The 12,364-nt window shown below is 38.9% G+C and overlaps 1 protein-coding gene across 1 annotated transcript in view; it reads left to right on the top strand.

Moving 5' to 3' along the window:
- The window catches only part of itga1 (integrin, alpha 1), a 60,693-nt gene that overhangs the window by 13,338 nt on the left and 34,991 nt on the right, over positions 1-12,364 (top strand). The window lies entirely within an intron of this gene.

The raw sequence follows: 12,364 nt of genomic DNA, 5'->3' as shown, positions 1-12,364 counted from the left end.
GCATTCATTTAAGATTTAAGGTGGGAGGGTCATGCATCTGGAGATAGTGTGAGATAGGTGGTGTGGTACCCTCTGCTTATTTTCCTCTGTCAGCATTATCTTTTGGCAAAAAGATAATGCTGAATCACTAACACTACAAATGTGTTAGTGATTCAGCTCAAAAGCACTAAATGTTGGCTGTTAGCGCTTTTTTTTCTTTAATCTTTTCCATGACTTTTTCTCTCTGTATTGTGCCACAACATGTGACACTCTTACACTTTGACTGTGTTACAGAAACTTCCTTCAGTCACTGTATATACAGGCTTTTTCCCACTGCATTCTTTTCTTCCACAGCTCCCTGACGGCGCCAACCTGTCAGTTGCTTGTTAAACTCATGTTGTTTTGGGTGTAGTTTGTGATATAGTTTTCTCTCTTTTTTTTTTGTTAAACAGGATTTAGGTCTGCCTGTAGTCATTTCCTTGTTTTTGCCCATGTGAACTAATCAGGGGCCCATAACTTCTTGCCAGAAGAAACACATAAGGAGTGCCCCCCCCCCCCCCCCCCCCCCACACACACACACACACACGCACACACGCATACTTGTTGTCCCCCGACTTTCTTAGTACCTGCTAAGCGCTGATAGCCTCAGATCTCAGTCTCTATATGTGTGCATGTTTGCATCTGTGCACCAGGCCTGTCCAGCCCTTCACCCTCTTGTGTCTCTGCCAGCAGCAGGTTAGAGCTATCCATCATACATATGGAGAGATGGAGATGGTGTCTGCTTGGAGCAATGTTTCATGTTAACCATGATGCTCTTCACACACACACAAATGTTTCATAGGATCTGACTAATCACATCTCTTCTTTAGAACAGATTGGTACCATATCAAAAGTTTGTGAGGCTCCACTCAGATACAGTATGTATGTGCAAAAAGTCTTAAGTCACTCCATTTCTTTATATTTTTCTTTCGAGCATTTTCAGATACATTTATTAAACCACTTAACACTGACCTGTGAATCATTCAAGCATAAGAAGGCACATAACTTAAGTGATGAACTAGTGTTGTGTCTTCACATAATAGACAACTTATCAAAGAACCAATTTTAATTGGTATAATTGGGAACTTTTTTACTAGAACTACACATAATGTGTTCCCATTTCTTTGGTTGAATTGACAAAAATTCCAATGAAAACACAGTCTGATAGACATAAAGTAGTATTTTTGCACCAACAATGTGATTCCCAAAGAGGTATTAGCCAAAAACACAGCATGATGTGCAATTCAAGAAATTTGAGGAAACTGCAAGTGGAAGACAAAAAACAAACAAAAAAACAACAGCAGATAAACTGTATCTGAAAGTCATATCCTTAAGAAAAAAGAAGAACTTCAGATGATCTATATACTGTTTGATATCCTGGCAAAATACAAATAAATGACAGGAGACTTAAGACTTTTGCATAGTACTGTGGTGTAAATGTAATGACTAATTTTCTTTAGGTTTTACATTCAGACTGTTCTATTCAATTCTAAAGATAACTAAATATCTGACAAAAAAAGAAACAAATTTAAAAAGCACTTGAGAAAGAGAAGTTCCACACACTTTTGATCAACCATAGTGTGAAATGGATATATATCAACATTCATCCAGAAGTAATGAAGTAATCAAATGGAAGGCTATAAAGTAAAATTCCCTCTTGTATACTTTCTATCTTTTTGTGAGAAATCACTGATGGGGAGACGTTTTGTGTCTTTTGGGGTTTTTTTTGTAGTTACATCAAGTTAAACAGAAATGAACAATGATCATATGCGCGCACACACGCACACACACACACACACACACACACACACATAGGTGTAAATATACATATGTACATTTTGTATGTACTTGCAGTGATTGATATTGTCACTTCTGGATCACTATTAATATAATCACATTACAGTAAAACTCACAATTCTCCTCCTCTTCCCTTCCTTATCTTATCTGCCGGTACCCCCCTCTTACCTGTGAACACTCTCCACTAAGGTTATCAACATCACAGCAAAACAGCATTTCATAGTAATTCCTGTCAGTCAACATAACTTTCAATTAAAAGCTCTTTTAACTCAAAACACGACTCGACAAGCACGGACCTTTTAAAAACTGTGTCAAAGTTTTTTGACTCAGCATCACGTTGTCTGTTTTGGGGTGTATTTTGTGGATTTCTCCGCAAACAGCAGCAGCAACTAAAAGATTCAAATCAAAACCAACATATCACAAATTTCTTTTTGCTGATATCATCTTTGAAGTTTCATTTTTTTTGTGAGCCTTCAAACCACAGCTATGCTGATTTCCTGCTTGTTACTCAGAATAGTCATGTATTTATTGGGGAAAACGATACTTCTGGTAATACTGGAGCAATTCTGATGCATTAGCAAGGCTGGTCAGTGTGTGTGTGTGTGTCAGAAAGACAGAGTGTGTTGATAGGACTGGGCGGCACTAGTTAGATGTGCTAATAAGGGTAAACCCTAATTTCAAAATAATTATCCTGAGCAATAATGAAAATCCAGTAATTTAAAACACAATAACAAAGTTGCAGTGCTGTTTAATTTGTATATTTATGCCATATTTATTTTTATAATGTGTACTTTTTCTTTCCAATCTTCATTCAGTAAGCCTTTGTGTAATACAAAAACAAACTTCAACTAACGATTACGTCTATCTTCTGTTATTATCCACAATAAACCAACGTGTCTGCATCTTTTTAAAAGGACGTGTTTCTGAATTTTAGTGCTGCCTTGAGAATAACAGAAACAGTATGTTAGTGGTTCACATTTAAAACCACTCTTTGCTTTTCAACAAAATTGCACCGCTCTCATGTAAATCTGGGGCTAGTGCAGGGTGTGCATTGGCTCATCCCAATTCTGAAAATGGAAAATGTAGCCATTTTCAGGGAAATGTTCCAGTAGCTCATAAAAAGAAAATCTTCCAGTGCACATAGTGGATCAGCTGACAAAATAGTTTTGATATTGCTGAACCCAGCAGCGGGAGACTTTTGTGAACAATGACACAGACATCCATGGTCACTTCCTACTTGGGTCTTTTCCGTCACCACTTCCTTTCGCTCCCCCAAACAAAGCAATAGCTAGTTCATCACAAATAAGCGACTTGTAACCTTTTTCTGAGCCTGTAAGCCAAGGGTGGGCAATTCATTTTCTCAAATGGGTCGTGCCAATAACCTTAACTCAATTCTGCACAATATTAATTTTGTCACTTTATAAACTGCTGCTAATTGGAGTAGGTGTTACAATTAGGCTACGGCAATGTCCAGCAGGCATAATAAAAAAGAAATCTCCTGTGTCTCGGGTTTGAAAAGTGTCTGATTCAATCTCTGAGGTGAAAATGCGAAGGAGAGTAGAAATGTGATGTGATCGTCTTTGAGAGTATTTGTATCTGGATTTGTAATCTTCATCATCATTGTTCATGTGAAGATGGATCCAAAGAGGACCATCAAGTTAACTGTTGGCATGTGAATAATAATGTTGGCTTGAAAAGCTCCAAATTTCTCATAAAAGCCTTCATCATGTAGCAAATAGGCCCTTGCCTTGCAGTTTAGTTCATTCATTAGTGCAGTTACATCCCCAGCAAATACAAGACCTGCCTTCTGTTCTGCATCTGAGAGCTCTCCTCAAAATTCTCAAATTTCTGTTCTCAGGTCCTTTACTCTTTGTAACACTTTGCCCAGGCTGAGCCACCTGACAGCTGTGTGGTAGCCTATGTCAAAAGTGAAAACAGTATCAGCCAATGTATCAGAATATCCGATTTTTAAATTGCCAAATATCTGTATTGGTCTTAAAAATCCTAAATCTGTTGGGCTTTATATAGGGGAGCGATTAACACCAAAATTGCAAACAATCTCAATGAAATTAATCAACTTAAAGAAATTAGTTGCACAGTTACTGCTGGTGAAGCAAAGTGGTTTGGTCCAAGGTTAAACTATTCTCGACTTTGAGATGAGCAATTGAAGGGACTTCCAGTGAGAGGGAAGGATGTTAGCTCACATATGACAGGGTGGTAAATATGACATTGGGTTAATTTGCCAACCACAGCTTGGAAGGTCTGCGAGCGACTCATTCTTCATCTACGTGAGTAAGTGGCGAGTGAACTGGTTGGTGTGTCAATGCCCCTCATAACTAAGCTAAGCTAACTGCCTCCTTGATCTAATAATTTCAGCCACTTGCTCTAAAAACATAAAAACATATTCCCCAAGAGAACTTGTTTTCTGAAAATGTAGCTAGCTTGATAAAACAGCAAGCTTGAAACTACCACTGAATAGATTCATACTTTTTTCACCTATAAATGAACTGCATCAGCCTACTGAAATAGCAAGGAGAGAGCTAAGGGCACTTGATATTCCTGTACTACTGATAAAAAATTAAACATAAGTGGCTAATGGAGGTCATTGTGTTGGTTTGAGGGTAAGTGGAACTTTAGGATCAATTAATTATTTAAAACACACTAATTATAGTACAAACAAAGAGCACTGAAATATTATAATTACATATGTACGTTGTTTAAAATACCATGCATGCTATTTAAAATGTGTAGTTATTATTATGAATTAATCAGTGCATAAACCCAAAGCACTTTTAAGGTAATTGGTTCCTGCTTTACTAGCATAAGTGACGCTCCCTTTTAGTTTTTTCAGTTTCATTTGTTTTTACTGAGTTTGCCAAATAAATCTGCTGTGATGTTGTAACAGTGGGTGATATGCAGTTTACCCCCAAGCTCAGGGGGGGTTATTATTTTCTCTCACCGTTTCCTTCATAACATGCATGATTGTTTTTGCATGTCTCTTATTGATTCTGGGGAGAGGTTGTTCTTTGACCTATGGGTGTGTGTATTTTTAGTTTGATGTAGCCAAGGAGCACTCTCCGTCCAGATGCTCCCTATATGGGAAAACTGTTGTGATCAGCAGATTTTGCAGACATTGTATGCTTATGTGGTCGGAGGGCAGGGGATATGGTTAGAAGAGTGTCAACCACCCCTGCATTACTGAGAGAGAAATTTGGGGAGGGGATGAAAGGTTTGACAAGTGTCAGGGGGGATGATGTCCTGTGTGGGTCTCAGCTTGTAAGCCTGGATGTTTTCCGCACCGGTGGAAAAAAACGAGCTCCTGGGAGTACATCTGGAAGTCTCACAAAGTGGAAGCTGACACTGTTGAGCCGACAGGTTCAGTCAGTGTATTAAGGGGTGTAAACAGAGAGATGCTTAGATGGGAAATGGGAGGGGCAGACAGAGATAAATGGATTGAAGAAACAGTAGAGGAATGGATGATGTTTTTGAGGGGCAAAACACAGCAGAATGAATGAATTGAGGGAGAAGAGGAAGCAGATTAAATAGCAGCCAGGGTCGAGGGAGGGGATTTAGCCACGAGTGACTCAAGGAATGACATATGGTTTGTCACTTTGATCCAGACTGGAATATTTCACCAAATACTGGTTGAATTGTCATAATATTGTAGAGAGAAGATGAATCTCTGTGACTTCACTGATGTCAGGACTGCCACTTCTTCCACCACTAGGGTTGTCTTTGTGCTTTTAGTGATATGAAGTTTGCCCAATACTTTTATTATAACACTAACAAAGCTAAAGACTTCACTTTGTCCTCAGATTTAATTTAGGTAACAGCGCAAACGTCTGGAGCATATTTCACAAATTTCTAAAATTCCAGCTGTGTATCTTGTGTTACCTTTGGCATATTAGCCTGTCAAAGGAAACACCTTATTTATGCACATTAGGACTGCCAAATATGTCTGCTATTTGTGAGTGGCTGGTATATTTGCAAAGTTTGCTAAATATTTGCAATTTTGAGGATTTGACAAGAAGTATAACTATGTGAAGGTACTGTTAACCTTAAAAGTCCACTATTCTTAGAACCAATTTCATGCAGTGTTGCCAACTAAACAGCAACTAAAGCTAACATTATGCCAGCAACACAATGTTGGGCTCAAGTGTTCTAAAAATCATGCTCTGATAAACCCTTTGGTTACCTTCTCACATTGTATAAAAATTAAATTGCTATCCAACAACGTTAGATCCACTTTGAAGGAAGTTTCACTAACGTCGACTAACAGCAGCTAACAGCGGCACTCGGTATCATTGTAATTGGACAGAAGTGAGCTTCTCTCACTCACTGACCTGTATCGATCTCCTTTCACAAAGTTTTACAGCTCTTCCATAGTAAATAGTAGTGATGGACAGTTGAGGGACTGACAGCCTACACTCACTAAAAATGAATGACAGCCAAAGTTGTTTGTCCTACAGTGGCCACTGTAGTTAGATTCTTCAATCTACTGACATCTAGTGGTGAGATTTTACACACTGCACCTTTAAACATTGCTTCAATGATCCTGACCCAGTCTGTGAACAATAACAGCAATACCTAAGGATATGTACATTTTGGCAGTTTGTTAATACAAAGTTAATGGCAGAAACTTTCTCACAGTGTAATCTACATGCAGCTCAAGGTACCTCATAGAGTTGCATAGATTAGATAAATTTGAGCCATCTTCTTTTGCTTATGCAGTTCAGGGTAACGGTGAGTCTGGAGCCTATCCCAGCTAGTGAGTGCTAACCCCTCCAAACTCAATGTCTCTCTGGATAAGCTTCCTAAATGGTTTGGTTGTCTGCTTATAATTTGTCCATGATCAGCCGTCTTCTGTCTAAACGCATGATTGTTGGTGCACTTGTTTGTTAAGCTTAATAAGCAAACATCTCCAAAGGTGTTGTCACATTTTTACTTTTTTTGGCATAAACCTTGGTAACAAATTGTAGGCTTTCATCACATCTGTAGTATCTGTTCTTCATTTCTTGGGTTGAATTTACTGGAACCGGAACCTGGAATGTCCACTAGTGACCAATCGTCTGCAGCCAGTGAATCACTTGCTGTGAACTTTATCTCCTGCTTAATATATCTGTCAGTGGTGTGGATTTTGTGTTTTTAACTATATTTTTAATTCAGGTAACTGAGCATGTCCAGTATGCTTCCTGAAGGCCAGCCTGTATAAACACAGAGGGCACCTGAGTTGCTGTTGCTCTGTTTACGCACTGCTCACGCTACCTCTTCCCTTTATCCTTCCACAGCTGCTGACATATCTGCAGCGGATTCGTGTGTCTCTTTTAGCTTGTGTTATTTATCCAATCCGCCCCTGCCTACAGATGCAATCACTAAACCTCAAAAAAAAAAAAGCGGCCACTTGTGTTCTCTTCTGCTTGTAAAGCCACAAACACGCCTACATCTATAACCTTTATGTCCACTGCAAGCCCACATGCCGCACATTTGCCAAGACTAAAGCAGAGACTGAGCAGGCAGCCAAATGAGAAGCTTTTTGTCAAAGTAAGCGGAGCTAAAAGCTGTCAGAAGTTCAGCTCGTGATAACCATTCCTAGAGCGATTAGAGAGGGTAGCGTGGTTACTGCTGGAGTGGCAAAGAAGATGAATTCAGAGAAAAAAATGGATGGGGGAAAAATGGGAAAAATGTGCAGTAAAGAAGAAAAATGGACAAAGATAAAAGAACAAAGGAGGAAATCTGGAAATATTTCAGTTTTATAACTTCTTCATGGCTCTAGGCTGCCCACAGACATGCCAGAATTATTTGAAGCTTTTCTCTTGCCAGTGTTGTCTCTTGTTAAATGCCAGCATGTGGTTTTAGAAAAGGTCTGAGTCCCACCCAAAGCCCCTTTTGACATTATTCCTTTGAAGGGTCAACGCCATAAATGATAAATGCACCAGTTCAGTCTTCAGTTCAGCACGACATGAACTTTTTTCTAGTTTCTGCAGATGTTTGCTTGCTTTCTTTTTAGAAGATTTGTTTTGACTGTCTGTCTTGGATCAACTTAACAACTGATTTCTCACTGCATCTAATTAAGGTCAAATGTCAGGCCCACTTCATGATTTTGTTTCCCAGAGCTGGTGATTTGCATTAAGCTTTAAAGCTCTTTATAGATGGTTAGATATGTTACAGATGAGCAGGTGCCAATGGGATGCAGATTTTTAACCATAGCTGAGCCAAGCTTTGAAGCCTACAGGTGCTAAGTTGAGTGATGTCTCACAGGTCAGCGGGTGCTGCTTTCTGCACTCGCTGTATCAGCAGCAAAGTCTTTTGGTTTTCCTTTGGTTTTGATAACTGTGGCAGAGAGAGCAGTGGGGTTTTATCTTGTGGCTGACAGACTGCCGGGATCAATCAGGACCACGTGGTCCTTGACTGAAAACAGACCCACTGTAATATCACTTTTGCAGTATTCAAACCAACTTAGATTAGACATCTGGTCAGCATGTTTTCCATTTTGATAAATGACATGCAGATTTTTTGGCTTTTTTGGACGTGTTCATTGACGCTGTGGGCCTCTGCTGTTTTTGTAGTGTGGAGAGCCCAACAGTCAGAATGATTATGAACACAAAACAAAGGGAAATTGTCTTAAAGTTAAAACGCACTGTCAGTTTTGTTTATGGAAGGACAGCATGCTGCTTTAAGCTCAGTACTATTTATCTATAAACAGTAAAAGATGTTTGTGTTTGTAACCACTATCACATCATATATTTGTTTGTACATTAGGCCTGGACCATGTTAAATGACAGAAAATGGACGAAAGGTTGGATGGAAGACCAAAAGTAGCTAGTTGGCTAGCTAGCTTAATTAGCAAGGTGCTTCCATTGTTCTCTTGTGATACTTAATGGGATGCTAAATTTAGCCAGTGACAAATAGACTTAAAATGAATGTACTTGCCAGAAAGTAATGCCCAACTGACTGCTCTTTTGAAGGGGTTGAATGTTCAGCAAGATGTAAAAGCAAGCATCCATCACAAGTGGCCACTTTAAATGTTACTGCCTTGAAACTGGTAAGTTGTACAAAAATGCCAAGGAGAAATTAGCTTGTTAACATTTTTTAAGCCAACCTATAAACTATTTAAAAGATGGTTTTGCTTTTTGCTGTCACCATATGGTGGCCTTCAGAAAAGAATACAGGTTAAAGACACATCTGTAGTGGCTTTATTTTTCTTTCCCTTTAAATGTACCAGGAAGCTAAGCCTGTGTTTCCTACCATGTACGCTGTAAAGATGTTCTGCTAGTTGTATATACTGTATATATATGTCAGTTACTGTTGGAGAAAGGCTCAAGCAAAGTTTGTTAAGCTTACTGTTTCTGGCATTTCAACGTTTTTTGAAACCATATCTAATGAGGTAAAGTTGAGTTTGACAGTGACACTGCTTGCTTATTGGCTAGCGACTGACAAGTCATTCAACCCTCGATAATTCCCTTTTCTGGATAATGACCATAACTTACAAAATGAACTTCATGTTTTATTCAGTATGACTTGAAAATAGCAACTGGTGTCATAAAGTAATCAAGAAAGTGTTTACTGAGGTCAAAAAGCAAGGAAGCCAAGGGCCATTTTCCCATAGACTTATAGACCTACATCCAGAAGTCAGTTTGCAACCTGAGTCACCCATAATCCCATGAAAAGGAAAGAAGAGTCAGTGCACTTCTGCATTGGCTTTACTTTTACAACTCAAACCTACATCTTGCTTAATTCTGTCCTTTTTTGCAGTCAGAACATTTCATCCTGAAGGGGGTCTAAATGAGTAATTTTTGACACATTTCACTTAAACCACAATGATCAGTTTCATTCTTAAAGAAAAGTCACAGCTTGACCTTAGCAAGTATTTTATTTCCCCTGGGGACCATGAGTGTCTGCACAAAATTTCATGGGAGTCCATTGAGGAGTTGTTGAGATATTTCAGTCAGGATGAACTGATGTGCTATACACACTCATGTGTGACTGAGTACATAATGAACCTTCCAGCAGTGATGGACAAATATACCCATATGGAAAAGATATATTTAAATCTTATAAAGTTTTTATCTGTCTTGTATGAAACTTGTATGAAAAGCATACAAGAGTGAAAACACATATAAGATCCCTTGAAAAATTATACAATGAAACTTGTATGTTTTGTATACTTACTAAAAAAATATATGAAAGTAATGAGAAAGTGGCCACTTTCATGAGTAAATCATATATGTTTTTACTATTTCTTTTCCATATGGGTATATATGCCAGTACCTCAGACACTCATGTGGCCATTTCCATCCACAGAGGGACAAGACTGCTTATTGGTTTTCCAGGGCAGATGTTAGCCCATCTCACAAAAATAGACAGTTATATAACTTCACTGGTTCTGATTTGAAGAGAGTAGAGCCAGGAGACACCCAATACAGCGAAATGAGATTGGTATACACAAAGTATGTGCCTGCCAGTGGACAAATGATGTTCCTAAGTGATTTACAACTCAGGCCGGTTTGACTCTGAACTGTACTTGAGCTCAGTCTGTGATGAATGAAAAGGCCTGGTTGGCCTGAAGCCATCTTAAATCAGCTAAATTAGCTGTGTGTCCGTGTGTGCGTGTGTACCTTTGGATTTGTGGAGATGTGTATAATCAGGTTAATAGGAAAAGGAAATTGAGCTTCTCTGAGAGATGGAAAGGGGGTCACAGAGGAAGTGCAGAAATGACTGAGGGAGAAACAGAGGGGATAATACTTCTCATCTGGGGTTCCTGTATATGACTCAGCAGGCCTCCTTCGTGGTCTCTGGAAATTTAAAAAGTGAAATCTTATATGAAATCTAAATGATCGACATTTAAACGTGACTAGCAGTTTTACAACTGCTCTGTTTACAGAGAGGGATGCTTACATATGCTAATCCCTGCATGTATTGCTCTCTGTGGCTTTCTTGTGTTGTTAATATGCACAGGAGACCACTCCACATTTTCAGCAGTTTGTGATTTTAGTAAGCCAGTAAGCACATTTGAATGTATGGAGCCAAGAGACAACCTCGGTTGAAATATTAAGCCAGTGCTGAAGAAAAACAAAAGTTCCTTGAGTGACCACTAGACGCTGGCTCCCAAAATAAGTCAGCTTCCTAGTGCAGTATATAAAAACTCTTTACAGTCGAATTAAATGGTCTCTTGAAGTGGGCTCTGTAGTTACTTTGACCCAACTGTATGCAGAATTATTTAGTATATATCAGATACTCCAAATTGTCTTTACACTGGTGTGAAAAAGTGTTTGCTCCCTTCCTGATTTCCCATTTTTGTCAGATCATCAAATAAATTTAAATATTAGACAAAGATAACACAAGTAAACACAAAATGTAGTTTCTAAATGAAGGTGGTTATTTTTAAGGGGGAAAAAGGCCAAACCTATATGTGTGAAAAACTTTAGCTTCTGTCTCTCTAAAAAGAACATGGCAGTAGAGTTACATCTGAACAAAGAATAAGACCTCTGGAACAATATCCTTTGGACAGACAAGACCAAAGTGAAGATTTTTGTCCATAATGCACAATGCAAAAACCAAACTCAGCATAGCAGCACAAACCGACTGTGAGGCACGGTGGTGGAGGGGTGATGATTTGTGCTTGTTTTGTGGCCATAGGACGGGAACCTTGCAGTCTTTGAGTCAACCATGATCTTCTCTGAACAGCAAAGTATTCTAGAGTCAACAATGAGGACATCTGTCCGACAGATAAAGCTTGACCAAAACTGGGTCATGCCACGGGAAAATGATAACATCCACAGCAGAAGACTTACAGCAGAATGACTGAAAAAGAAAAGAGTGAAGATGTTGCAGTGGTTCAGTCTAAGTCCAGACTTCAACCTGACTGAAATGCCGTGGTGGGACCTTAAGATAGTTGTGCATAAACGAATGCCTGCAAACGTCACTAAACTGAAGCAGCGCTGTAAAGAAGAGTCAAAATTCATCCACAACCACGGAAAGGTCCTGATAAAATCATATAAGCTGCTAAATCACGGGGTGTACTTTCACAGGGCTCTCTTTTAGATGCTACTGTAATCATTTTATGCTTTTAATCAGAAGAATAAATTGTGTAGATTCAGGGATGTTTTGACTGAGTAAGAACATTCATTCATTTTCTGGAGCTCGTGAATGTCTCTTCTAAATATCAAAGCAATCTGTCTGGGATGTTGCTGTGTGGACCACACTGAAATATCTGGTGGATAAACCAACAAACATAATCAATTCTTGGGTGTTGCTAAAAGATGTAAAATTACTTCAGTCTAGACCTTTTAATGTAGTTCTCAGACACATTAGCTACAAAGCATTACCATCAAAGGATAAATAGCTGCTTTATCCTTGTGTGTCTATGTATGCGGTCTGCCTTTGCACATTCTGTTTTTAATCCCACTGTTCTTCTACTCCTCTACACTCCCTCAAAGGTCCGGGAATTGAATAAATTATATTGAAGGAATTTCCTGGCACAGTAGATATAAAGAGTGTCATTGTGGTGCAGGCACAATGAGACATGGATGGATTTATATAGAGGCTCTGT

Source organism: Rhamphochromis sp. 'chilingali' (genome assembly GCF_963969265.1).
Source record: "Rhamphochromis sp. 'chilingali' genome assembly, chromosome: 2".
In the NCBI taxonomy this organism is placed as follows: domain Eukaryota; kingdom Metazoa; phylum Chordata; class Actinopteri; order Cichliformes; family Cichlidae; genus Rhamphochromis; species Rhamphochromis sp. 'chilingali'.
The sequence above is the reverse complement of the archived record's forward strand: the minus strand, read 5'-3'. Positions and strand labels throughout refer to the sequence as shown.